General features: G+C 43.2%; 2 long non-coding RNA genes across 10 annotated transcripts in view; both read left to right on the forward strand.

Moving 5' to 3' along the window:
• The window catches only part of LOC135329685 (uncharacterized), a 121,543-nt gene extending 99,837 nt beyond the window's left edge, over positions 1 to 21,706 (forward strand). For 6 of the 9 annotated variants that reach the window (XR_010391239.1, XR_010391238.1, XR_010391241.1 and 3 more), the window contains 4 exons: positions 6,588 to 6,748; positions 12,529 to 12,582; positions 20,201 to 20,279; positions 21,323 to 21,706. This is a non-coding gene — a long non-coding RNA (uncharacterized LOC135329685). The remainder of the gene's footprint in view (positions 1 to 6,587; positions 6,749 to 12,528; positions 12,583 to 20,200; positions 20,280 to 21,322) is intronic. The other 3 variants (XR_010391240.1, XR_010391247.1, XR_010391245.1) reach the window with 2 other exon arrangements.
• Positions 21,707 to 21,711: 5 nt separating this feature from the next.
• On the forward strand, positions 21,712 to 24,038 carry LOC135329688 (uncharacterized). Its single transcript, XR_010391249.1, has 2 exons — positions 21,712 to 22,607; positions 23,604 to 24,038. It is a non-coding gene; the product is annotated as an uncharacterized LOC135329688 (long non-coding RNA).
• The last annotated feature ends 344 nt before the right edge of the window (positions 24,039 to 24,382 follow it).

Here is a 24,382-nt window from a genome sequence, read left to right on the forward strand (position 1 = left end):
CAAACGTATAAATAACTAAGTACTAACTCAGCTATTTGCTGACTTCACTACTGATGAAATATGTCCTATATGGCCTTTATACTTTTTTCTGGCTTTTGAAATCTCCAAAAGGCACTGTTTTTGAGGAATGGAGAAATAAGCGATACCATGAGAACACCAGAATCTTCAATCATGAAGACAGATGTTTCTAAAACAGGATTTGTATATCCATAGTACATTTTCTGTCTTTTGTCAGTATATCTAGATTGAACCACCTCTCCTTGTACTTGCTTTATGAATCTGTCTCCTTGCTCAGGAAGCAGTGCATAACGGTTTCTTAGTCATCTCTAAGCCAAGTCACTGCCTTTAAATATAATCCCTCATCATGCTGGTTCACCCTGACAGAGTCATTACATGACCTGACATTTCCTTTCCTTCAGTCCCTATCTATCCTCACCGAACACTTACCACCAACTGTTTAAAAGCAGAATATATTGTGGGACTAGAATTTTTTTTGGCTAATTATGAATCTTTTCAGAACTCACATCACACTTCATTTGAGTTATTCTTAATTTAGGAATATTTTAGTAAGTCAGGATAACTGATGACAACCCCAGCAACAAGTTAATCACCTGTATATATTCTTATCTGGAGAAAGAGAGAGTATGGATTTTACCTGTAACTGATTTGTTAAAAATGAATGTTTTCTAATAACAACAAAATGTCAAATATTGTAGTCATTTCCTAAGTGCAGATTTAATGCTATAATCCAAATATCACTTTTATTTTACCTATACTAATTTCTCACAGGCTGTGCATTTGTTAGTTACACACATATACTTTTATTTCAGAAGCAACAACACAGTTACGAATAGGTTAGATATGTTAAATTTTCAATACATTATAATTTACATTATTTGTAACTAACAGTATCCAACATTTCCCATTTCTTTTCTATCCTCTACTATTCTTATTTCTATAGCAAGGCAGGTTAGAGACATCTCTGGAAATCCGCTGCAAACTAAGAGAATTACATGAAAAAAATCAGTATCTTTCAATTGGAATTTGAAAGGTCTGCTCCCAAAATCCAAGCACTAGCATTGTATCTAAGAAACAGACCTGTGCAGCATATGAAGAGTCAGTAAATAAAAAGGAGGGTGTCAGACTGTTCAGAGCAGCATATCCACAGAATAGCTGAAGTCTTTGAAATGCTCTCATAACTTCACTGAACTTTTTAAAATTGATGGTGTTTGGTCTTTAAGATTTGCAACAAAAACAATCTAAATAATCACTAAGTGGGCCAGCAAGCTAAAAGAAAATTTTATGTGGTTTCTCATATGGCAGGGCAGGGGCAGAAAAGAACAGCGGTTAATCGTTCTGGTTCACACTTTAGTGGGGAAAGAATACTTCCTGACTTACACCATTATACTGAACAGGAATGTAACATTGGTGCTGTTATTCTGTCCTGAGTGTTACACAATGAGTGACAGGTATTCTTCTTTGTCTCAATGTAACAGAGCGACCACTATAATTATCCTGTAGAGAATATATAGCTAATTTGAGTCTAATGAAACTCCTTTGATTTTCCTGAAGTGACTCTTAATTTGGGTAGGTATAGCTAAAAATGCTTATTTTTATGATTGATAGCTGGATTCACCATGCAGCCTCCCAAGAAGTATGCTGCTAATGAAAGAATTTCCATTTCATTTTTTTATCTTAAGTCATGGAAAAAATGAGTATTTTTGCAAGTGGAACACAATTGCATAATAATTCTTGTGATAGCCATGAAATTATTGGGTCCCAACTGTATGATACTGCAGGCATGCAAGTGTTTGAGCTGCATGTGGTAGCTTCAATAGTAATTTGTGCAGTGTTCAGCGTTGAACACATGAGAACTGGTTGGCTTGGGATGAGGGACAGAGGAACAAAAGATTACAGAGTCTTTTGACTTCTATGCACTGATCTGATCCAAGGAATTTTCAGACTGGCTCCTGCCATGGGTATCTAAACTTGTTCAGCTGTTTGTAAACATTTCACTATCTCCCTGTGCTATCAAAAGCACACCCAATTTTGCTCAAAACTGTCGTTAGTTTCATGGGAGGCTCATTTACGTCAAGACTGCAAGATTTGCTTAAATGAAAAGCATTAGCCCCTAGGGCTGTCACCTTTCATGAGCAAAGGTCTGCAGGCAATTTACTTAGATTACTGATTACTAGTGCCCCTTACATAGCTACTTCAGTTTACCTCCATAAGGAACAGGCTAGCTCAAACCTGAATACCTATTAAGCATGGCTAAGAAGTTTCCAGGATCAGCTAAGCTCTGGAAGCAACATAGACATGTTAGCACAGCACTGTCTGTAGAGAGCTATCTATTGAGGAAATAATGCAGAAAGCTCTACTTTTTGCATAAAGGAATGTTTAACAGTCAAAATTATAGTTAAGACATTTCAAAGGCAACTCTTTGTGACTAGATTTGAGAATGTTTTTCATTCAGTCTTAAAAACCAGCTAAGGCCAAAATAAGTGAGGAAGAAAGTTCTATTTAGCCAGCGCATAAATCAAGTTTTCGTGACTTTTTCAAAATCATCTTCCTACTTAACTGCACCTATGCTTTTGTTTCACTTGCATTATTTTAAATGAGGGTACAGCATGTTGAAGAACTGGAAACATCTCTGTTCCGTTCACTTACAAAAGTGAATCATAACCCACATTTCTGATTAGGTCTGTTCTGCCCAGTTGCTTGGCCTATTGCTGCTTCTCGTCTTAATCAAACCCAAAGGTATGATGGAAGTTTGCAAGCAACACCAGGCACATAATGGAATCTGCTGTCTAGGTAAGTCCAAAGTGAAGTCAAACAGAAACAGAGCACAGTTAATTAAGAACTGCTCCCAGTGCTGGGGAAAGTTACTGCTGCAGGCCTTGGGGCAGTTCCCTAGAAGCAGTCAGAGTAAGAAAGGGTTATCATCACCACTTGCTCATACACTGTTGCTTCATGACAATTAAAAGATTTCAAAGAATGATCTCTGTAAGGGATAAATACATCCTGTATTTTAGGGTTTATTTAGCTCAATTGAATTATTTTGCCTTTGTAACATAAAATAGTTCTCAGTTGCCAAATGATTACATTCTCTCAGACTCAACTGCTTGAGTAAATTAAATGATAAAAATAAAGGTATGTTTTTTGTAAAAGAATACAAATGACCAAGTAGAGAGGAACATCTAACCCTAACTTCACAAAGTATAATTCACTTTGATATCAACTCCCTAATTTTCCCATGGAAAAGTCATTGAAATACAGTTGTCAGGGAGTGCAAAAGTTTTAAAAGCAACCATCATGAGCCGCTAATCTACATCAAAACATTACACTGCTGTCAAGCTGGTAATGGTAAGAAATTTTCTGGAATGGCTCAGTGATTTTTTTCTCAAGCAAACGCATCAGGTAATGAAACAGCAACAGTTAAGTATTGAATCCTTTTCATTAGCTTTAAGAAAAAGGCACTTCAACAACAAAAAAGCCACAGTACGTAGCTGATGTCCCCTTGAGATGGCAAAGTTACAAAAGCCTGGGAAAGATCCTTTATTGAGTGGTAGAAGGGCACACTGATGCTAGATTAACTGAGATCTGAGTATCAAATAACTTTGCATCTGCTTACCTTGGGACAAATTACAGCATAAACTAAATCAACAACGCTGACATTAAAAAATTTTAAGATCGAATTCCACAGCCTTCACTTCCAATGCCTTCAAATGTATACAACATAATAATAGAAATGTATAATAACCTCAGTTCAATTCCGTATGGATATAAGAGTGAACCAGGCTATAGCAGTAGACTTGTGTAAACAGTATACGAACAGTTAGTCATTCCCTCTTTCAATGCTATTTTCACTTTTTTAAAAATACTGGTAATACAAGTCATCCCAAACACCTTCACTATTTAGGTCCAAAATATAATATTTTCTCACCTGAAAAACCTGAACAGCTTATTAAGCCTAACATATGGCAAGCAGAAACAACTCTTTTTATGCTTCAGGAGAAAAATGCACAGACATGTAAAGCAAGAATTAATACTTAGTATCAGAAGCCGTACAACCACATTTACTAGCTCATTAAAAGCAAAAAATGAAATTCAGAGAAGAATGTTGCTTCTTTGTCCAAACTGAATACAGAAATATAGTGAAATTTAGAGACTTAACTTGAAGTGAGTGGTCTTGGAAAAAGCCAAGGGATATCAACACACAGGAATTACAGGCTTGATTCTTTATATTGTCACAGTATCAGTTCATAAATGATGTCCCGACAGATTCCCTTTAATAAATCTCAGCATTTTGACTATCTGTTTAAAGCATAAAAAAGCAGTGTTCTCCCATGAAATTTATATTCACAGAAAAACAAGTATCTTGTATTAGATTTCAAGTTTCATTTCGTCACTGTCCTCTGGGACAAAATTGATTGTAAAACTATTTACTCTCATGAGTTATCCTACTAAACTTAATGCCTAAAATTAACACAAATGTTTTCAAGATCAGGGTTTTAAATGAGACTTAACCATATGTAAACAAAACCAAGATATAGCTAGTTCATGTCCTAAGCACTTGAGCATCAACTGGAAAATGAAAAGGATGGGGGAAGGTATGCAGTAAATGTAATGTAACGACTGACCCAGGAGATTTTATAAAGCCAATGAGCTGAAATACTTTCAGACAAATTGACTAAAATCTTAACTGCATATTCAATTATGGATAACTAAGAATGTATAACAAACACTTAAGAGTTTCATTGGATTTGAAGCTATTGCCTTTAATTATGTCTCAGAAGTCTGTTCCAGTGCAGTGACTTTCTAGGGAAAGAAAAAATAGAAATGTTTCAAACCTATCACCCAAAGCAAAAGCACAGGCATTCCAGAAACTGTGAAGGATTTTTTTTTTCCCTCAAATATGTGTGCTTGGAAATTTTTCCAGGAAAAATTATAAGCAAAATATTAAATGTTGTCAATTTTAAGGATATGAAAAAATGTGTGACCATTACTATTTGAAAAGTGAAATTCAGATCCTCACTGTCAATGTAAATAAGAGGTCTACCTCAGCCAGCAATTACCCTGGGAAAAAACTGTGCTGAGAGGAAACCAATTTCCCAGACATATTTGTAAATGAGCCCAGAAGAGTAGAATTCCTTCTGTGGTAGGAATATACCATGGATTTAGGGATCAGTGTAACTATGGCTGAGTAGGGAAGGCACTCAGTCTCTCAGTAAATAGGGGAAGTGTCATAGGCTCTCTTCACAGCAAACTCTTTAACCTTCACTTAAATTTTAATGCATTGGTGGGGTAGAAATCAATGTAAACTACTCATTTGGTATTTGAAGCCAATAGTTACTTCATAGAAACTAGCAAAATATAAAAGAGGGAAAGAAAGATAATGGGGAAAAAACAAAAAGAAAAAAACGAGGGATACTACAGAATACTTTTACTAATAAGGAACCTAAGAAAAGAACAGGCCAAGAAAGAACAAGGTGTTTATAACCAAGTCCCTCCCCTTCATTTACTATTGGTGGGCCGAAAGTGTATCTTTTCAGTTTCACTGATAGACCAGCAAATTACATAAGTTGTAGAGATATTCTTGATCTCTATGTAGAAAGTAGGAATTTTGCAGCATTTGCTGTAGGAGATGGGAAAGGAAAAGAGAAGGAAAGTCACTTTGCCTAATTAAATGGTTACATTGCTTGATCTGCTGTCATACCCAATAAACTTTTAGCATACACTGGGTAAGACACCTACGCTGTCACAACAAATAAGGCACAAATGCATTGTTAATGTCAACTTTCAAGAGAAGCCAAGCAAATGAGAGGAAGCTGCAGGGTCTTCTGACTGTGTTAGTATCAAATATCCCCAGCTTCTGCTGTAGCAGAACTTTTTCATGTTGCTGCATGTTATCATCTCATATTTTGCTCTCTCCTACAGAAAGTAAACAGCACTGATGGCACAAGGCATTTTCATGTTTATGCTTCTCATTAATGGTTGTCCAGAAAAAGCAAAGAAATGATGAATTCCTCTACTTCTTATTCATTGCCAGAAACTGTATTAGACCAGCCAGCACTCCATTTTGCTTATTGTTTAACCTAAGCTGCATCAGATCATTCTTTTTCCTTCTTGCCATATTACGCTTCTGTATCCTGGTGAGTTTGTGTGTTTGTGTTCTAGTGTTTTTCTTCTCTGTAGAATACGAATTTTCCAAAGAATTAAATATATTATTTTGGAATACTTGAACCGTTAGTTGAAGTCCTGAATATCCAAGTTCTGAAAATATATGGACATATCTTCAAAACTGTGGATTCGTATACACTGCCAAATTAGTTCAGGGAAACAGCAGTTGCCTCAAGCTCCCATTTTTCTTCAGGGATGAGAACTTCAGCTGCACAATGCAAGGTACTTGCATGATACACTACCTCGGTTTCAAAGATGATCACGTATTTTGGAATACATGCAACCAGAATATCATGTGACCAAGAAAAGAAATCAACTGCAATTAAGATGACTGCTGATTTCAACCCTCCCCCTCTTTCCACTTGGTTTCAGCCCAAACTTTTTAACACTTATTTCGTTTAAAACAGATTCCCAGGGAAGGGAGAGTGAATCTGCTGTTTGGCACAAACCAAGTGCCACTAAGAGCTATTTTGGGAGCTTGAAACATCTTGCCACTTCTGCACCCCATTCAATTTTATCATCATGAAATCTACTACTGGTATCTGAACACAGCCACTTAAAGCATCTGGTAATTTCTTTTTTTGTTAAACTGTAGGTTGAGTAATTGAAATTGAGTATTCATTAAATTTGATCTCTTTTCATATTTTACAGTATCAGTTGTGAACCAGTTGATCATGGGTTTGTCTTGCATTGCAAAGAGACAATCCACAATTACTTGAATATAGAATCCTGAATTACTGCATTGTGCCACAAGTTTAATACTCTGTTATCAGCTAAATTTAATAGCATCTTGACAGCTGTCCTAGACCACGCAGTTATAGCACTGTCTCTCTTACATGGTCTGTAGATGGCATAACACTCAGATAGCAGAGAGCCTTAAGCATTTTGCTTGTTGTTAAAAAGAATATTTAAAACGTAGGTGGCATTAACAAAGCCATGAATCTTTTGAATTCTGATTCAGTTAGCATGGTTCAGCTGTTGGGCCACAGAGTGAACTTGGCTCCATGACACCTCTTCCCTGTCACAGTCCTGACCAGTGGGTAGAAAGAGCAACGCTGTGTGTGTGCACCTATCTTTCAGCCAGTTGTCACATCACTGCAATGTATCAATGCAGTGTTTCATCAGTTCAGTTCTGATGAAGTTGGACTGTCTTTACAGGCTCCTTCATAATTTTATAACAAAGTGTAAGCATATATCGTATCATAGTGAAGTACAACCATTGTCTGTCATTGTCAACCATGGCTTTTTATAGCCATAAATTTAGAATAGGTCTCTCCCAATACATCCAAAATTCTTACATGCTGCGGTCTATAATAGTCTCATTTTATGTCATAACACATATATATGTGTACATGCCACGTTATAGGACAGAGACTCTCTGTTGTGCAACATACAGGTATTTACTCTGTTGCTCTCCAAAATAATTTCAAGTGAAATGTGTATCTAGCTTTTGGTATGACAAGTCTTTAGTATGCAACTGTGATAGCAAATCCAAATAACTTTTTTGGGGGAAAAAAGGTGGGGGGATAATTGAGATAATCAGTAGGATGCTGGGTTCAAACTGTGAGGGACATCCCTTACACTGAAGCTCTCATCAGTTCAAAACCCAAGACAGGCACAGATCAACAAAGGAGGGCAGCAGTCCATTTTATTAGCATCATAAGAACAGCCGCCTTGCTTCAGACAGCCTGGTCTCCTTTTCCTTCTCCACAGGGTTGGCTTTGATCTACACACACCCTTCCCTGCATGACCCCTCTGAGTCACACAGCACCACACTCACCTTCTCCATACCCCAGGCTGGAGCTCACACTGGTGTCCCCTGGCACCTCAGGTCTACCTCTGCCTCATCCTCCCTGGGGCAGCACCCACCCCGCGGGCACCTTCTGGGGGAAAAAGGGTGCTTTTGGCTTTGCATCCTCCCCAGGCCCTGCTTTATCTCCCACCCCCACTTCCTCCTCCTCTCAGGGGAGCCAGCGCACAGCACCTCTGACCACCATAGCATTTACCCACCCTGCAGCTATGCCCCGAGCTTTCTCCGCGCCCCCCACCCCGCGCCTCACCCCCCTGCAGCCGAGGCGGCCCCAGGAGGAGCGGGTGACAGAAAGATCTAGAACCGCCGTGCGGCGCCGACAGCCGCCCGCGCAGCGACCGTTACTGTCAGAGCCGGCACGCGGGCGCCCCGGGGTTTAGACAGCCGGAGGGGAGGGGCGGGCGGTAGCCAATCAGGGCTCAGCAGGGGATATAAAAAGGCTGGGTAGGGTCTGTTTTGGAGGTAGCAGGAGGAGTTCTGGGTGGGTGTTGTGTTGTGGTGAGTGCCTGGTTGCTGTGGTAGCTGAGGGCATTTCTGTGGGGGGTGAACCTGTGGCAGGTCTCGTCTGGGTTTCCCAGTTCTGCCACTGCCCTGAGGGGCTTGCTGCTGCTGGTGGGGAGGCTGCTCTGGCTGGCTGCACTGCCCTGTGGTGGCCCTGGGCTGTAAGGTGACCCAGGCCAGGAGGCTTGTGACTTCCCTCTCACATGGCTCTGCCAGCAGGAAGAAACTTCAGGAAAAACTGTGGTCCAGAAGTATCTTGTTATGTTTGGGCTCCCTTTGTCTTTAAAATGGCAGCCTGGCCTGCTAGTGGAGCCACAGTTTATGGAGTTAGTTCAGTTCCTTCTTCCCAAAGACAAAATGAGGGGAGGGGACTGAAGGAAATTGTCTTTTTGGCATGTTTTTTCCTCTGCTTTAAACTTGCATTTTGCTGCAGGTTTCTTATCTCTTTAATTAGTACATTAAGGCTTTCTTCTTATGTCTGGTTAGATAATTAATGTAATCTTACTTATTTTTAATAAGGTGGATTGTTCCAGTGATGTGAGCTATCTCACAGAGCAGTGATATGCTGAAGTAGCTGCTTTTCAAAATGGTGTAGCTTAGCTTTAAAGAAGCTTCTTCAAAAGCTTGTGATTGCTGTACTGACAGCTCACTTTCTTGAAAGGCAAGATGTAAAGATATGACTACTACTACACATGGAAGAACAACAGAAATAAGCTCCAACAATCCCATGTACTTGCAATTGGACTGCTGGCGTGGCAGACAGTTGCTCTATGTTATGAAATAGTAAAGTCTGGACTAAAAAATTAAGGCCTTCTAATGCATAAACCATTTTAGCCTGACTTACAATGATGTTATGTAGTAGTATAGTATACATAAGTGATAAATAAAATGTTCCTCACTAAGTTTTCTTTCCTTAGACCATTTTATTTTATTAATTGTATAAAGTTTAAATAGAAGTCCATAATCAACCTTAGGATGTTGACTATCTCTCGTTCTAGTGTTGAAACTCTAATTTTGTTTTCTACTTAAAGCTCTTACTGCTGATAACTATCTAGTCAGTGTCCTGCTTGACAGTACTGCAAATGAGTAAATTAAGCATAAGGTTTCTTTTGAAGTAGTTGTCATTCTAATATTGATTTTAAAAGAGCCAGCAGTAATGGTAGTTGTAAAGAAGTCTTAATTTTATTTGGACAACAAATAGTTGGCATATTAATGGTTAATATCTAAATGTGTTTTTATTACTGGTAAATGATGAAATCTCCACTGTACACTGTATCCTGCAAAGCAACATCTATAGAACTTGTGATTGATCATTTTATTGTAATTTGTGTGTACATATATAAAAGCTTTTAATTTCTAATACACTCTTCCCAAATCAAAGCTTAGCTTCTTACAGTAACGCTGCAGGCTTTGTAGAAATCTGTACCATGCAATTTGGAGGCAAATAATACCATTCTATTGGATTTACATGGGTGTAAGTGATTACACCAAAGTGCAAAGCAGTGGTGAATCAAAAGCTTAATTTTAGTTTCTTAGTATTTAATGGCTTCATATGAAACAATTCACTGGTCTTCTCTTTGAACAACCTCTGTCATATCATATCTGCTTGTGGGCTTCTGCAAGGATCCCATGTGCCAGAGTATCACCAGATAATGTCTGAGGGCTGTCCAGTAATGGAGGTTCATGGGGGTAGTGTGCCTGTGATACAAGAAGGGAAACCAGCTGAGTTTAGCAAAGATGATCAGTTGTAACCTTGCTCTTCTACAGTCTTCCTTCTAAGACAAAAGTCAGAGGAAAGAGTAGTAGCTGGAACTTCCCACATTGACAGTCCTACCTCCCATGATGTCTCCTTGTGGGTCTCTGCCAACAGGTGTAATTAAAGTAATTGGGAATTAGCCTGGCTCTTGGTGTGCTCAGGATAAAGAGACTATAAAAACTGCTCCAGTTTACTATTGTGGTATTGACCATAGATAAGAATTTAAATTAAAATGTTGCAGTTTATTTGTGTTTATATCTCACAAGTAGTTAACTCTTACTGCTTTTAGATATCCAAAGCACATGCTTATAGCCTTACTGGAAAACTTTATTAATGTACAAGTTCAAGTATAAAGTCATGCAAAAGAAATCAATTAAAACTTAATTGCTTAGGTCATCTCTTTATTAATACCTGTATTTCATTTTCTTATTAAAATGTCACAAATTTTAATGCTTTATTGCAGTTTATTTGTACATGCATTATACTATCTGGTAGCGTTTTCAATTAGAGATGGGGTTTTGTATTAATTTGGAGATCTCACTTCAGTTAAAGAAGAGGTTTTTACTATTCTCTTCAGTAGTCCTTCTGTCTGCCTTTCTGCTAGGATTATTTTTTGACATGCACAAATCTGACTTGCCATTCTAGCCAATACACCATTTCCTATGTGAATGTAAAGACTGATTTTATATTCAGAGCTAAAAAAGAGGATATTTCATGGGAGAACTGCCTTAAGTGCTGCTTTGTCATTTGAACAGGAAATGACCAGCATGTTTTACTACTTATAACTGAAAAATTCTCATGTGACTTGCACAGACTTATTTTGTTCTGTCTGGTTGTATATTCATGAATCAGAACTGCATTAAAATAAGTCTGGGAAGATGCAGGAATTCAGGATCCCTCCACAAGCACATTGCCATACTATTGGTGGGAGATGACTACTATGAATATCATGGGCATTGATGCTTTTCAATTTCTGTAACTATTCATAGGGAGCAATATCCATAGGGATCAATACTGATAGGGATTGGTGGATATTGATTCCAGCTGGTAGCCATCAATACCTCTTGATCTTGACAGGCATCTAGTGCTTTTGCTCCTGTGCCAGTTTTATTCTAGTTAGGCATCAAACAGTATCGACATGAAATCCTCAATATCAAGCAGCATCAATGCCTGTCAAATTCCATATCTATTGTAGGTATGGAATCAATACCTATTGATATCAAATCCTATCAATAGGCACTGATACCTCTTGTTTTTGACAGGCATGCATACCTTTCAGTCTGGGGCCAATGTTGCTCTTGATAGGCATCAGTGACTACTGATGCTGACTGTTTTTGATACCAATGGGCCTTGATGAGTATTGATTTCCATATGTATTGCTAGGGCAGGACATCCATAAACATCAGTCCCTCTCAGGATGCATTGATATGTCTGATCTTGACAGGTATATATGCGTGTTGATTTCCATACCTGCTTACAGGTATCTATGTCACTAGGTCCCTGTTGATAGCCACTGATACCTCTCTATCTCTACCAGCCTCTGGCTTTTGATCTTGGACTGATTTCAACAGTGAGGTTCCTCAAAGCTTATGCCAGTTCTTTGGCCTTGGTTTAAGCTTCCTTTGACATTTAATCCTAAGTATTTGATGCTGTTCTACAAGGAATACTAACAAATGTTGTAGCTATTTACTACATAAAGTGTTTGTCAGCTTGGCATCTGAAAAGCATAACTGAGTAAATAACAATATTTTTGCGTCTTATTCCCAAGGGAAAAATGTTGTGTGGACAGTAACTACTGAGTTAGTAAAAGATTTAAATGTTAATGTGTTATGTTGGAACTGGCAGCATAAGCCAGTCAGAACTCTGAAAATCAGAATATCCAGAATTCTGGTTGTGGCTGTGATTCTGATGTACTGTGTGCCCTTGAACAAGACAAAACATGTAATGAACAAAGTTTAGAAACTCTGAATTCATACGTGTTATTACAGTCACAGGTTCCTGTGACTTTAAAAAAAAAAACAAAAGAATCTGAGGTTTTGTTCACTTAGAAAATAGGTGTAATGATACTGCTGTGCCTTACAAGATTTTTTTTCAAGGCTGTAAAATGTTCCCTCATATTAAATTGGATGTGCAGCTGGGATAGCTGCCTGGTTTTTCTTTTGAAACCAAAAAACTTGAAAAGAATTTGATTTACTTTCTCATCTTTGACAATTAAAATTGGCTTTTTTCTACTTTAGTAACATCAGTGGTACTAATTTTTAACTTTTTTTCCCTCTTGCAGAAACACTCCTAGAACTACAAGAGAACTGAAGTGTTTTCAAACTTCTATTGAAAGGTAAGAGTTAATCTTAACAAAGAGCTCTTTATGTATTTAACAGCTTTTGGAGATGGTCCTGTCCCTTTCACCTGCTTGAATACTGCCTTGCAAGAAACCAGAGTTTGAATTAGCTGCCCACACCTGTGACAATTTTCTGGCTAGAAACAGTGTAGAACATCTGACATTTCTGACCTGCAATGTAAGGGCTTTGGGAGAGAGGAAAAGAAAAATCAGGTTTCTAGCATGCTGCATGTCACTTTGTCTCTTTGTAGAAATACTTTTAAGGGTAATACTTTTAAGGGTGTTTTGGGGAATGCTTTCCAATAGTGAACAATATGCTGGAATCTCAAGGAAATACTTTTTTTTTTACCAAACCAGCTGGGCAGTTGAATGTTAATTGCACTTTCTTTAATTGGCTTTAGTTTTCTATTAAAGATTTGATTTTTATCTATAAATGATGAAAGCTTGAATGTTTGTGTTATCAGGAAAGAACTATGCAGCATTTGTCACTGAGCTGGAAATTTCAAAGTTTTAGTGACACCCTAAATCATTGTTAAAACCAAGGTTGTTCTGTGCTTTATCAGTTTATATAGTGATGGGTGCTAACAAACACCTGCTGTCACTGAAGCCTGTAGTGCCAAAGTCCATCAGGAAGAAGACAAAGCACTTGGTCCCAGACAAAGATGTTATTTTAGGATATTCCCCAAGACAGCAAGACTTATGAAGTAGGTGTTTGCTTTTTCCTGTCTCTGTAGCTCAGTCCCAAAAGAATCTAGGAGAAGAATAGCATTGTCTCAAACATTTGGTGGAGAAGATAGTTATTAAGGAAGGGCTTTGGGTAGTAAGTACACTGTTTAGTATTTAAATTGCTGGAATACAGGTGAAGAGGGCAAGCAAGAAGATTTATACAGAGCATCGTCTGGAGAATCCTCAGACGAAAGATGGCATACTGTCTTAATCCACTCGTATTGATGTTCACGTCTTTAGTCTTAAAAGCTTTCTAGATAGATGGACAGCATTTTCAGCCAAAAGATACTGCGCATTGAACTGAATTGGCTGTGTAATGGTGACTTTAGTTTGTTCGGAGAGTTGCGTATTTCTTCTTGCCATTATCTTGGCAGAGAAAATGAATCTGCTCTTGTCCTTAGAAAGGGAAAAGGGCTGTTTCAGCACAGTGACAGACCATGATGACAGCTGTTACACAGGTGTATCCCTTACAGCTACACCTGAAAAATCAGCATTTGCTAGCTACCACTGACTTCCCTTTCTGTGGGATTCTCCCTAGGATCCATACTTAGAGGGGAGTGTTGCATTTTTAACTCTGAAGTTGAAATGGACTTTTTTCTCCTTATTCCATATGTTGCATATTCTGGACCATCCCTGTCACAGATGTTCCTCTCCATGCATTAGAACTGGATTTCAGCTCATTTGGCTTCAGCACTTGACTTTAAAAGGCAAACAAATCAATCCCTTTCTTGAGAGAGAAATGCATCATTTCCCCCTCTTCAACTGTGTATTATTTTCTTTTACATCTGATCACATCATCACACTCTAACTTCCTTGCATCTGAGTTGGCTAATCAGTGCCTTGGCTTTAAACCTCCTATCAAAAATATATACATTTTTGGAACTAGTCAGTATTTTTATTTTATACCAAGTGTTCTGAGCACACTTAATGAGAAGAGGAAGAACGGTGATTTCTCGAAATTGGACACCAGAGCAGAGCAAAAAGATTATGGGATGCAGAAGTAAATAAACCAGTGACTTTGAAAGGAAAAGCAGGATCTTTTCACTAGGAGTGAGTAGAGCTAACTGCTTCAGTGCAGCACCCAGTAAGGTGAGATTAAGTGTAGTGTGTGATACTTTCAGAAACTGAATTTAAAATTTGCAGTCACTTAGGCTTAAAGCACATGAGGATACTTAACTACTTAAACATGTGAGAACTGCTAATGATCTGTCTTTAGACATTTTCAAAGATGCTGTTCCCTTTCAAAATGAAGAGAACAACCTCAACAAAAACAAGGGAATTAAACTTTTTAGACTCATCAGAAAACAGATGCATCTTTGGGTGGTGTAAACAGGTAAAATTCCATTGATCTTAGTTAGTTGTATCATGTTGCATTGGCTAGGCCAGTATGTTTTTTCAGCCTAGAATCATTGTTTTCAATAGCATTAGTATATTGGCTTTATTTATAAACAACTCAAATATTCTACAGCCTTTGTATTGCTATCAGATATCTAATGAGTTGCAAAGTGTATTTATACAGTTTAATAAATTGAAAAAGTGATGGAAGATATAAGACAAATAGTATCAAGTGTAATGCTGTCATCTACTGGTCATCAGCTGCAATGTCATTTCCTACATAGTGCTTTCAGATACTTCTGGCAACAGTGTTACAAGTGAACTGTTTATTAGTGCCTGTATGGTAAACATAGTATCAGTAGGAATGTTTATAGCAATTTATACTGACATATGTTAAACATGTAATTTTATTTGTTTACATTTCTGTGTAGAGTTGGCCTGATGCTCTTCCTCATGTGATGATGAAATTACTGATGTGAGTGCAGTCAAAGAGATTTTAGCCAATACTTTTTAGATCAATAGGTGTAGACCAATGTAGAGCCAACACTGAACAGTACACATTTAGAGTGTGTAGGAAGTAGACCTAAGCTATTAACATAACTTCTGTCTTTATTCACTCAATTTCCATGCTATTGCCACTAATCATGAAATCATTGATTACTTTCCAAATACTTTGAGGTCATGACACCTTAAGTTTTTCTTGTTGTGATAACTTGTGCAAATTTTGAGCCTTTCTTTGCAATTGTTAGAATAATCTTTCAAGGTTATTGTGTAGTCTCAGCAATTTAACTCCAGCAAAAGCTGGGACTGAAAGGATGCAAAATATCACAAACTGTCCACTGGATTTCTTGTAACATTAGTCTAAGAATATGTGGATCTGAATACTTGTCCAAGAATCTGATTCTTATCCTTTTTCATTGCAATTGTCCCAGACAAAGTCCTAAATGCAAATATTTATGATCTTTAAGGTGCTTTTGAAATGCTCCTTGCAGTTGTGTAATTTAGGACCCATGTTTAGCACTGTTTTTCTTTGAACTAAAGTGAAGAGCTGAAACTATTGACTGTGACATTTTAATACTTCATTTATTCACAAAATTAATAGAAAGTATATTTCCTTAGAAAGGGTATGGTACCTTGTATGTGAGAATCTTCACCAATTTGGTGGATGATGATGAGGCTTGCCCTGAGCAAGTGTCCATCTAAAAGTAGTATAAATAACCATCGCAGCAAGCACATGCTGCATGAGGTCTTCAAAAGTGTTTGTAGGAAATGAGGATTTTGATATCTGTGCCATTTTTCTTAATCTCAGAGACCTGTAGTGATTGGTTCTGGTAAATGACCTCCTTACCTCTTCATATGTTAAATAACAGCTCATTTTTTGGTATGGGCTTACATGGGAAAGAAAGCAGAAGGTGGAGCTAGGTGAAAGCTTTAGGTACTCCATGTTTTGTTCAGTGTTGCGACCACAAGTTGGGAAAATGGAGGGTCAGATTGCAGTATAGAGAGACACCCAAGGTTCAGAAGGGATTAAACAGGACAGAATTAACAAAGGACTTGCACTCCAAAAGGCACAGGATGCCCCAGGATCTGCACTGGTGGGAGGGCCGCTGCCGATTGGCGGTGGGAGGGCCGCTGCCGATTGGCGGTGGGAGGGCCGCTGCCGATTGGCGGTGGGAGGGCCGCTGCCGATTGGCGGTGGGAGGGCCGCTGCCGATTGGCGGTGGGAGGGCCGCTGCCGATTGGCGGTGGGAGGGCCGCTGCCGATTGGCGGTGGGAGGGCCGCTGCCGATTGGCGGTGGGAGGGCCGCTGCCGATTGGCGGTGGGAGGGCCGCTGCCGATTGGCGGTGGGAGGGCCGCTGCCGATTGGCGGTGGGAGGGCCGCTGCCGATTGGCGGTGGGAGGGCCGCTGCCGATTGGCGGTGGGAGGGCCGCTGCCGATTGGCGGTGGGAGGGCCGCTGCCGATTGGCGGTGGGAGGGCCGCTGCCGATTGGCGGTGGGAGGGCCGCTGCCGATTGGCGGTGGGAGGGCCGCTGCCGATTGGCGGTGGGAGGGCCGCTGCCGATTGGCGGTGGGAGGGCCGCTGCCGATTGGCGGTGGGAGGGCCGCTGCCGATTGGCGGTGGGAGGGCCGCTGCCGATTGGCGGTGGGAGGGCCGCTGCCGATTGGCGGTGGGAGGGCCGCTGCCGATTGGCGGTGGGAGGGCCGCTGCCGATTGGCGGTGGGAGGGCCGCTGCCGATTGGCGGTGGGAGGGCCGCTGCCGATTGGCGGTGGGAGGGCCGCTGCCGATTGGCGGTGGGAGGGCCGCTGCCGATTGGCGGTGGGAGGGCCGCTGCCGATTGGCGGTGGGAGGGCCGCTGCCGATTGGCGGTGGGAGGGCCGCTGCCGATTGGCGGTGGGAGGGCCGCTGCCGATTGGCGGTGGGAGGGCCGCTGCCGATTGGCGGTGGGAGGGCCGCTGCCGATTGGCGGTGGGAGGGCCGCTGCCGATTGGCGGTGGGAGGGCCGCTGCCGATTGGCGGTGGGAGGGCCGCTGCCGATTGGCGGTGGGAGGGCCGCTGCCGATTGGCGGTGGGAGGGCCGCTGCCGATTGGCGGTGGGAGGGCCGCTGCCGATTGGCGGTGGGAGGGCCGCTGCCGATTGGCGGTGGGAGGGCCGCTGCCGATTGGCGGTGGGAGGGCCGCTGCCGATTGGCGGTGGGAGGGCCGCTGCCGATTGGCGGTGGGAGGGCCGCTGCCGATTGGCGGTGGGAGGGCCGCTGCCGATTGGCGGTGGGAGGGCCGCTGCCGATTGGCGGTGGGAGGGCCGCTGCCGATTGGCGGTGGGAGGGCCGCTGCCGATTGGCGGTGGGAGGGCCGCTGCCGATTGGCGGTGGGAGGGCCGCTGCCGATTGGCGGTGGGAGGGCCGCTGCCGATTGGCGGTGGGAGGGCCGCTGCCGATTGGCGGTGGGAGGGCCGCTGCCGATTGGCGGTGGGAGGGCCGCTGCCGATTGGCGGTGGGAGGGCCGCTGCCGATTGGCGGTGGGAGGGCCGCTGCCGATTGGCGGTGGGAGGGCCGCTGCCGATTGGCGGTGGGAGGGCCGCTGCCGATTGGCGGTGGGAGGGCCGCTGCCGATTGGCGGTGGGAGGGCCGCTGCCGATTGGCGGTGGGAGGGCCGCTGCCGATTGGCGGTGGGAGGGCCGCTGCCGATTGGCGGTGGGAGGGCCGCTGCCGATTGGCGGTGGGAGGGCCGCTGCCGATTGGCGGTGGGAGGGCCGCTGCCGATTGGCGGTGGGAGGGCCGCTGCCGATTGGCGGTGGGAGGGCCGCTGCCGATTGGCGGTGGGAGGGCCGCTGCCGATTGGCGGTGGGAGGGCCGCTGCCGATTGGCGGTGGGAGGGCCGCTGCCGATTGGCGGTGGGAGGGCCGCTGCCGATTGGCGGTGGGAGGGCCGCTGCCGATTGGCGGTGGGAGGGCCGCTGCCGATTGGCGGTGGGAGGGCCGCTGCCGATTGGCGGTGGGAGGGCCGCTGCCGATTGGCGGTGGGAGGGCCGCTGCCGATTGGCGGTGGGAGGGCCGCTGCCGATTGGCGGTGGGAGGGCCGCTGCCGATTGGCGGTGGGAGGGCCGCTGCCGATTGGCGGTGGGAGGGCCGCTGCCGATTGGCGGTGGGAGGGCCGCTGCCGATTGGCGGTGGGAGGGCCGCTGCCGATTGGCGGTGGGAGGGCCGCTGCCGATTGGCGGTGGGAGGGCCGCTGCCGATTGGCGGTGGGAGGGCCGCTGCCGATTGGCGGTGGGAGGGCCGCTGCCGATTGGCGGTGGGAGGGCCGCTTTTTCCCAGTTGGCTTTTCGAGGGCTGCTCTGTACCCTGCTGTTCTGGTGTCTTCACGTTCTTTTGGAATGACTGTGGTCTTGCTGAGAAATGCTCTTGTCCTGGTGGGAACTGGTAAGGGTATTTCTTTTGAAATGGTGGCTGTTTGGAAGGCGAAGGAGGAGGATGGGGGCGTACATGCAAAGAATGCCAAGGAGTTTTACGAGCACGGGTAGTCTTTTCCCTGTTCCTGTTCTTCCTTGCAGCATTGCTCGCACAGTCTTTGCTTAGGTAATAACTGATATTATATCCAGGTCTGGAAGAGCCTTAATTTTTTTTTAATTTTCCCTCAAAAAGCCTCCTCTGATTGTTTAGCCTATGTAACTTGCATATGTTGTGCTGTTGTCTTGTTACCTTCAAGGTAACAATCTTGTATTGAATATTTGTCCTTTCAAATATTTTGTCCACTAAACAAGCTTAAATGGGCAACTTTACTTGCGGACCTTCGTGTCTGAAAATCAACGGCATGTGCAACTGCAATTCTGATATTAAGCACAACTGCTGTAAGAACTTATTTTTTATTTAAAAGCTTTATATCAGGTCAATTTACTAGGTCTTAATGAAAAGCAGGGCAATATGTTTTTAGATAATATATCTCAAAGAAGTATCCTTGCTCTGGATATGGGGGCCTACCAGTACTGTGTATGTGAATGTGAATATGTAGCAACAAACTCCCAGGTTATCTGCTTAAAGTATTTACTAGCAAAGCAATATGGATGAAACCAATTTTTTAGAGCGAAATGGAGATAACCAAGCAGAATGTGCAGCTTTCTTTTTCTGTTTGAGCAAATGTAACCTTGCAACTGAGCAACTAGTGTTCTCACTGTCAGTTTGGTTTGGGCCAGGATTTCTGCAGAAACGTCTGCTCTCAGGATGTAGTTGTAGATGCCGAGATTCCAATGGCCAAAGATCAAAAGGGTGGTCTTGTACTAAAGCCAGCCAGATTCTATTTTAAATTCTCTAGTTTCTGGTTTTGTTACATATTCTGTAAAGATGGTCCTGATGGAAGTGCCATGGAAGCTTTAGCCCTGATTCTTCTGTATGTGGTTGTGAATCCACATCTCACAGTAGAAGGAGAAAAAAGATCAGAAGAGGTCAAGAAGGAACAAGTGTTAGGATTTGGCTTTTCAAAGGCACATAGTGGAGTTGGACCTTCTGCAAGTTGATGGGACTTGGTGGATGGTCCCAAGTTCAAAAGCAGTCTGAAGTGTCAGGGGCCTGTGTGATCTGAGCCTGCTACTGGTTGAACTGCAGCACTGTTATTAGTGGGGAGCAGCTTAGAAAAGAAAGAAGAAACCTCAGCAAGGCCTTTGGGAGCAAGGTCTGCAGCTCCTCCCTGGCCCCTCTTGTGACTTTGGAGACAGTGGGTGGGTGCCTTTGAGCAGGCGGTGGGTTAACTGGCAACACTGTTGAGCTGGGGCTCTTAAGGAGTTTCTGCAGTTAAGACAGACCAACTCGTACTTTGACTAAGGAAAGGAGATGAGACCCACCATTAATTGAAATGAATGGAATCTGGAAGGATGTGTTGAATGGCAAGTTTGTCTTTGCCAGTGAAAATAACTTACAATGCAGAGACAAAGTGATCGGAGTGATTTCCTTCCAAACACAAAGCATTTTCTATGAAGTATTTGATGTACAACTTATTTGCTTTTTTCCTAGCTCCCTAGTCATTATGACCTAGTGTATTGAAAATCTGTTTTGTGCAGAACTACAGAACTGGAAATGGCCTGGGGTGAGCATCAGGCTTTATTCTGTGAAGTAAAAAAATACTCTACTACTAAGTCTGTGAGTATGTTCATCTTACGAATTGCTTTATGCATTTTGTTTTCATCTGCTGGTGTTCTGCTTCATAGGTGGAAATGCCCTTCAGCTTAGGGAGGAGTCAAAGGAAGCTCTTTGGGGTCTAATCTGTAATATGCAGTAAAGATAGTGCAAATTAAGTTCCTCCCATGTTGAAGAGGATAGCAAGTAAGCTTTGACCTAAACTGGGTTGGGATTTCAGTTTAGGCTGGGTCTTGTTGTTGTTCTTGTTTTGTCTAGCTTCCTTGGATTAGAGTGTGAATTAAGCCTTTTGTGATAGCTTCTTGCTAACTGGATTTTGAACATGGTTTTAACACTATCCTTACTACCAGTAAAATGTGCATTGCCTGTTGGGGGGGGGGGTGGTTCCCTAATTTTTTGCCTAAAATCCTCTGTTTGTGAAATGGGAGGGTGAATGATTTGGCTTGCTGCCTAGGCATGGATTGAATTACAGTGCAAGTTTCTCATCTAGGCCTAGAACGGAGATTGGCACCTTGCTGAGGCTGCCGATTGGTGGGAGGCTGCCGATTGGTGTTTCATGAATATTCCTGTATGAAAACAGTTTTCAAATAAGCATGTTTGCTGTTCTATCCCACGAGCACATAAAATACATTAATTAAAAATATACTGACAGGCATAACTGGTGGTGCCATTGTGTGCCATTGAGAAGCCTCTAATGAGTGGTTCCTAGGACATTCTTTTCTCTACATGCTACAAATTGGCGTGTTTGATGTTTCAGTAGAGTCTGCACCAGGAACCTCTCGAAGAGAAAGCAACTGAATTTCAGGCTGCAGTGTCTAATTGCTATATAGATGGATAAATACTGAGCTGTGGTCTACACGGCATAGCATTTAGTAGAGGAACTGTGCATGCGTCTACATCATTCTGCAGATGTGCCCTTACAATTTTGTTTTTAAAGATGATGGACACTTGTGGCGGACAGATGAATGAATTTTTGCCTTAAACATTTCTTGGTACATAAGGTGCAAGCAAACCATAACCCTGAACAAGCCATCTTTCCCTGGCAGAAACAGGACTAAGCTGCTGCGACCCCCGAAATGATCTCCCTGCGACCATTCAGGACACACCGAGCCTGCGCTGAACCAGACCACAATCGGGCAGAGACTTTGGGACCTGGACTGTAAATTATTGCTGCTTAGCACAACTTCTATAAAACTTGCTTAGCATGAGTAGCTAAACTTGCTGAAGCCTTAGGCTGCACTCCCTAGTTCAGTGGGAAAGGGCCCCAGAGCTGGTGCAGACTGGAAAGATAAGGGAGTTACCAGCAGTTTGCATTCCTGTGCTTCACACTCAGGGAGGGAGGATGTGAAGGCTTTGAAGTGAGGCCTGCTTGGGCGCTGGGATCCTGGGGAGCAGGGCTGCCTCTTGCTGCTGAAACTGTGCTGACTGAGGGGGGGGGGGGGTTCTGGACTATCTCGGGGTCTGGATTATATTCCCTTTGTCTGGACCTTGGGAGATAACACCTATTATCACTGCTGGGGCAGTACTAATTGCTGGAACAACATCTCTTTGTCAGGGCCTTGAGATATAGGCAGGACCCGAAGAATGAAGACACATCTGTCAGCAGAAACTGCAACAGTAAACAGCCTACCTAGGGACAGGGACGAGACCCAAAAAGGAGCAGGAGACCCCAGACCTAAATATTACTATTGGTCCAAACTACTGTGTGAAGGGTGGAGAGCTTAGATTGGAAAGTATAATTGCCCAGGGATTTCTTTGTTCAGGGTCCCTCTTCAGAGGCACCCAACTCAAGCTGTAAGCACTGCATGTGTGTCATTAAAATTTATTTATTTAATTTGCCTTGATTTGGCTCCGAACTCTTCAGCGGGAACCTAGGGTCGGACCCTGCTCAAGTTGTAATTACTGCACGCACATCACTAAAACTTACTCCCAAGGTGAAGAGGACCAACGGGACGCCGCTGGATCCATGGGTGGTGATATCTCTTTCTCTTTCTCTCTCTCTTTCTCTCTCTTTCTCTTTCCTCCCCTTCGCCTTTCCCCACCTTTTCTCCCCACTTCGTGGAAAATAAAGCTAAAAGGTTGTACGATATTTGACCGGTTTTAGTGTCTTAATCTCGTCCTTGGGATCGTAATGAAACCCTCCCAATATTGGATCAGGACATCTAATTGATGTCACGGACAGGATCCCTTGAGACGAGAGTGTTGTACAACCTTATGGTGTGCTCAGCGATGGTGTGTGAACGAGACGTGCGGACAAGTACGAAGTGAGTGCGGAGTTCCGATCCGTGGTTCTGCTCTCCTGCGAGGGAAGCAGCTGGAGATGAACGAAGTGTAAGGAAGGAGTGAATGTTGAGATCTTTTTATTAGATACTAGTATACTAGTTTATGGTTTGGCCTCCTGAGGGTGTATAGGGGAAACTTGGATTTTAAGGTGTGACCCCCTTAGGATGACATTCCCTTTGTAGGACCTTTTTTTTTGTAGTAGTAGTAGTTTACGGTTTGGCCTCCTGGGAGTGTATAGGGGAAACTTGGACTCCTTTAAGGTTTGGCCCTCCTGGGACGAAATCCCCTTTGTAGGAAATTGGGAAATTGAATGATCTTTTGGAAGTACACCGTTCTCGCCCCTCTGCCCCGAGATGAGACTGGGCACGGGACCATTGGTTCCAGTGCAAAGTGTAGTAGACCGAATAGCGGTCTTGCAAAAAGAAGCTAAAGTTAAGAGAGGAAAAAGACAAGCTATTGTTTGCGCTGTGCTAGGAGCGTGCCTAGCAGCCGTGGTGGAGGACAGGCAGCGGGCACCTTGTCAGGCGGAGGCTGTGGTTGCTGTGCAGCAAGCAACGGTTATGCCACTGCAAGAACAATTCCCGATCAAAAAACTAGAGCTCCTAGTACAGAGGTGGTCCAAACAAGGACCCCCACCCAGACCGAACCCACCTTCCGCACTGGTGTTAAATGTGGGGGAGGGTTTTGAGGGGAACAAAAGGGCAGCGGGAAACTAGATCCTCTGCCCCCTCAGGGTGAGGGGGGAGGCGGAGGGTGGATGTTTATAAGACAATTCACCTGCAATAATAAAGGAGGTTTATTAATCACCATAGCGGTGGGGCTGAAGAAAAGGCCCATAACCTTTTTAATCAATACAGGGACCTTGCCCCCTGATGGGGCGGCTCAGAGAGCCTGTGTACTTCCGTAATGGAAGGAGCCGCTAAAGTATCAAATATACTTGGAGACCAAAAGATGCTAGTGGGAAAACCCACAAGATTCACACAAAATGGATTATTCCCTCCTTCTGACCTGAGGAGCAAGTTTGTTCTTATTTTTGTTTTCAAGGGCGGCGATCTGACCAAGATGCACCTACTGCTCTGGACCATCCTGATTCAAGGATGCATCCACGAAGGTGATGAACGACCACTCCCTCTACCTTCCCCCAACCCATTTAATCCCTTCGAGAACAACGAATTCGTGTTGCTGGTGAAAGCAGTAAGCCGAACTTTCAGTTGAAGCCACTGCTGGGTTTGCGGAGGACCACTAGTGTTATCCAGTTGGCCATGGACATCCACATCCCTCACGCCAGACCAGATCGTAAGCAGTTATAGCGAAACTGCGAATGGCACGTGGGACGACAGTGGGACCTGGCCAATTCAGTTTCCAACCATGGGGCAATATTGTTTAAATCGTACCCAGGAGGGAGGGATCAAAGTGGGGGGAGGTAAATGTCAATGGACACTCACTTCTAAGTTGCTTGATTAAAAACAGAAATCTCTACCTATGGATGTGGCTTGATGAAATGGGGCGCAATCGGGGACTTGAGGGATACTGGTCAAATAAAAATGAAACTGTAATTCACCGACAACCCAGTTATCTCCCTTACAAGCGAACCTGTGAATGGAAAGACACTTCTGGGGCTTGGTATTGTACTGGCTGAATAGGTGATGGGGTGGTTACATTTGTCAGCCCTCTGGGCGACAGAGTCACAACTTACTTTCAACTCCCAACAGGGATAAACAGGCCATTTGCTCAGGGCGTTGGAGCTAAGAAGGGGCATTATTGGATCTGTGGACACACAGCATATAAATTTTTACCCACGGGGTGGTCGGGAATCTGTTATA

The sequence above is a fragment of the Dromaius novaehollandiae genome, chromosome 12 (assembly GCF_036370855.1).
Source record: "Dromaius novaehollandiae isolate bDroNov1 chromosome 12, bDroNov1.hap1, whole genome shotgun sequence".
In the NCBI taxonomy this organism is placed as follows: Eukaryota; Metazoa; Chordata; class Aves; order Casuariiformes; family Dromaiidae; genus Dromaius; species Dromaius novaehollandiae.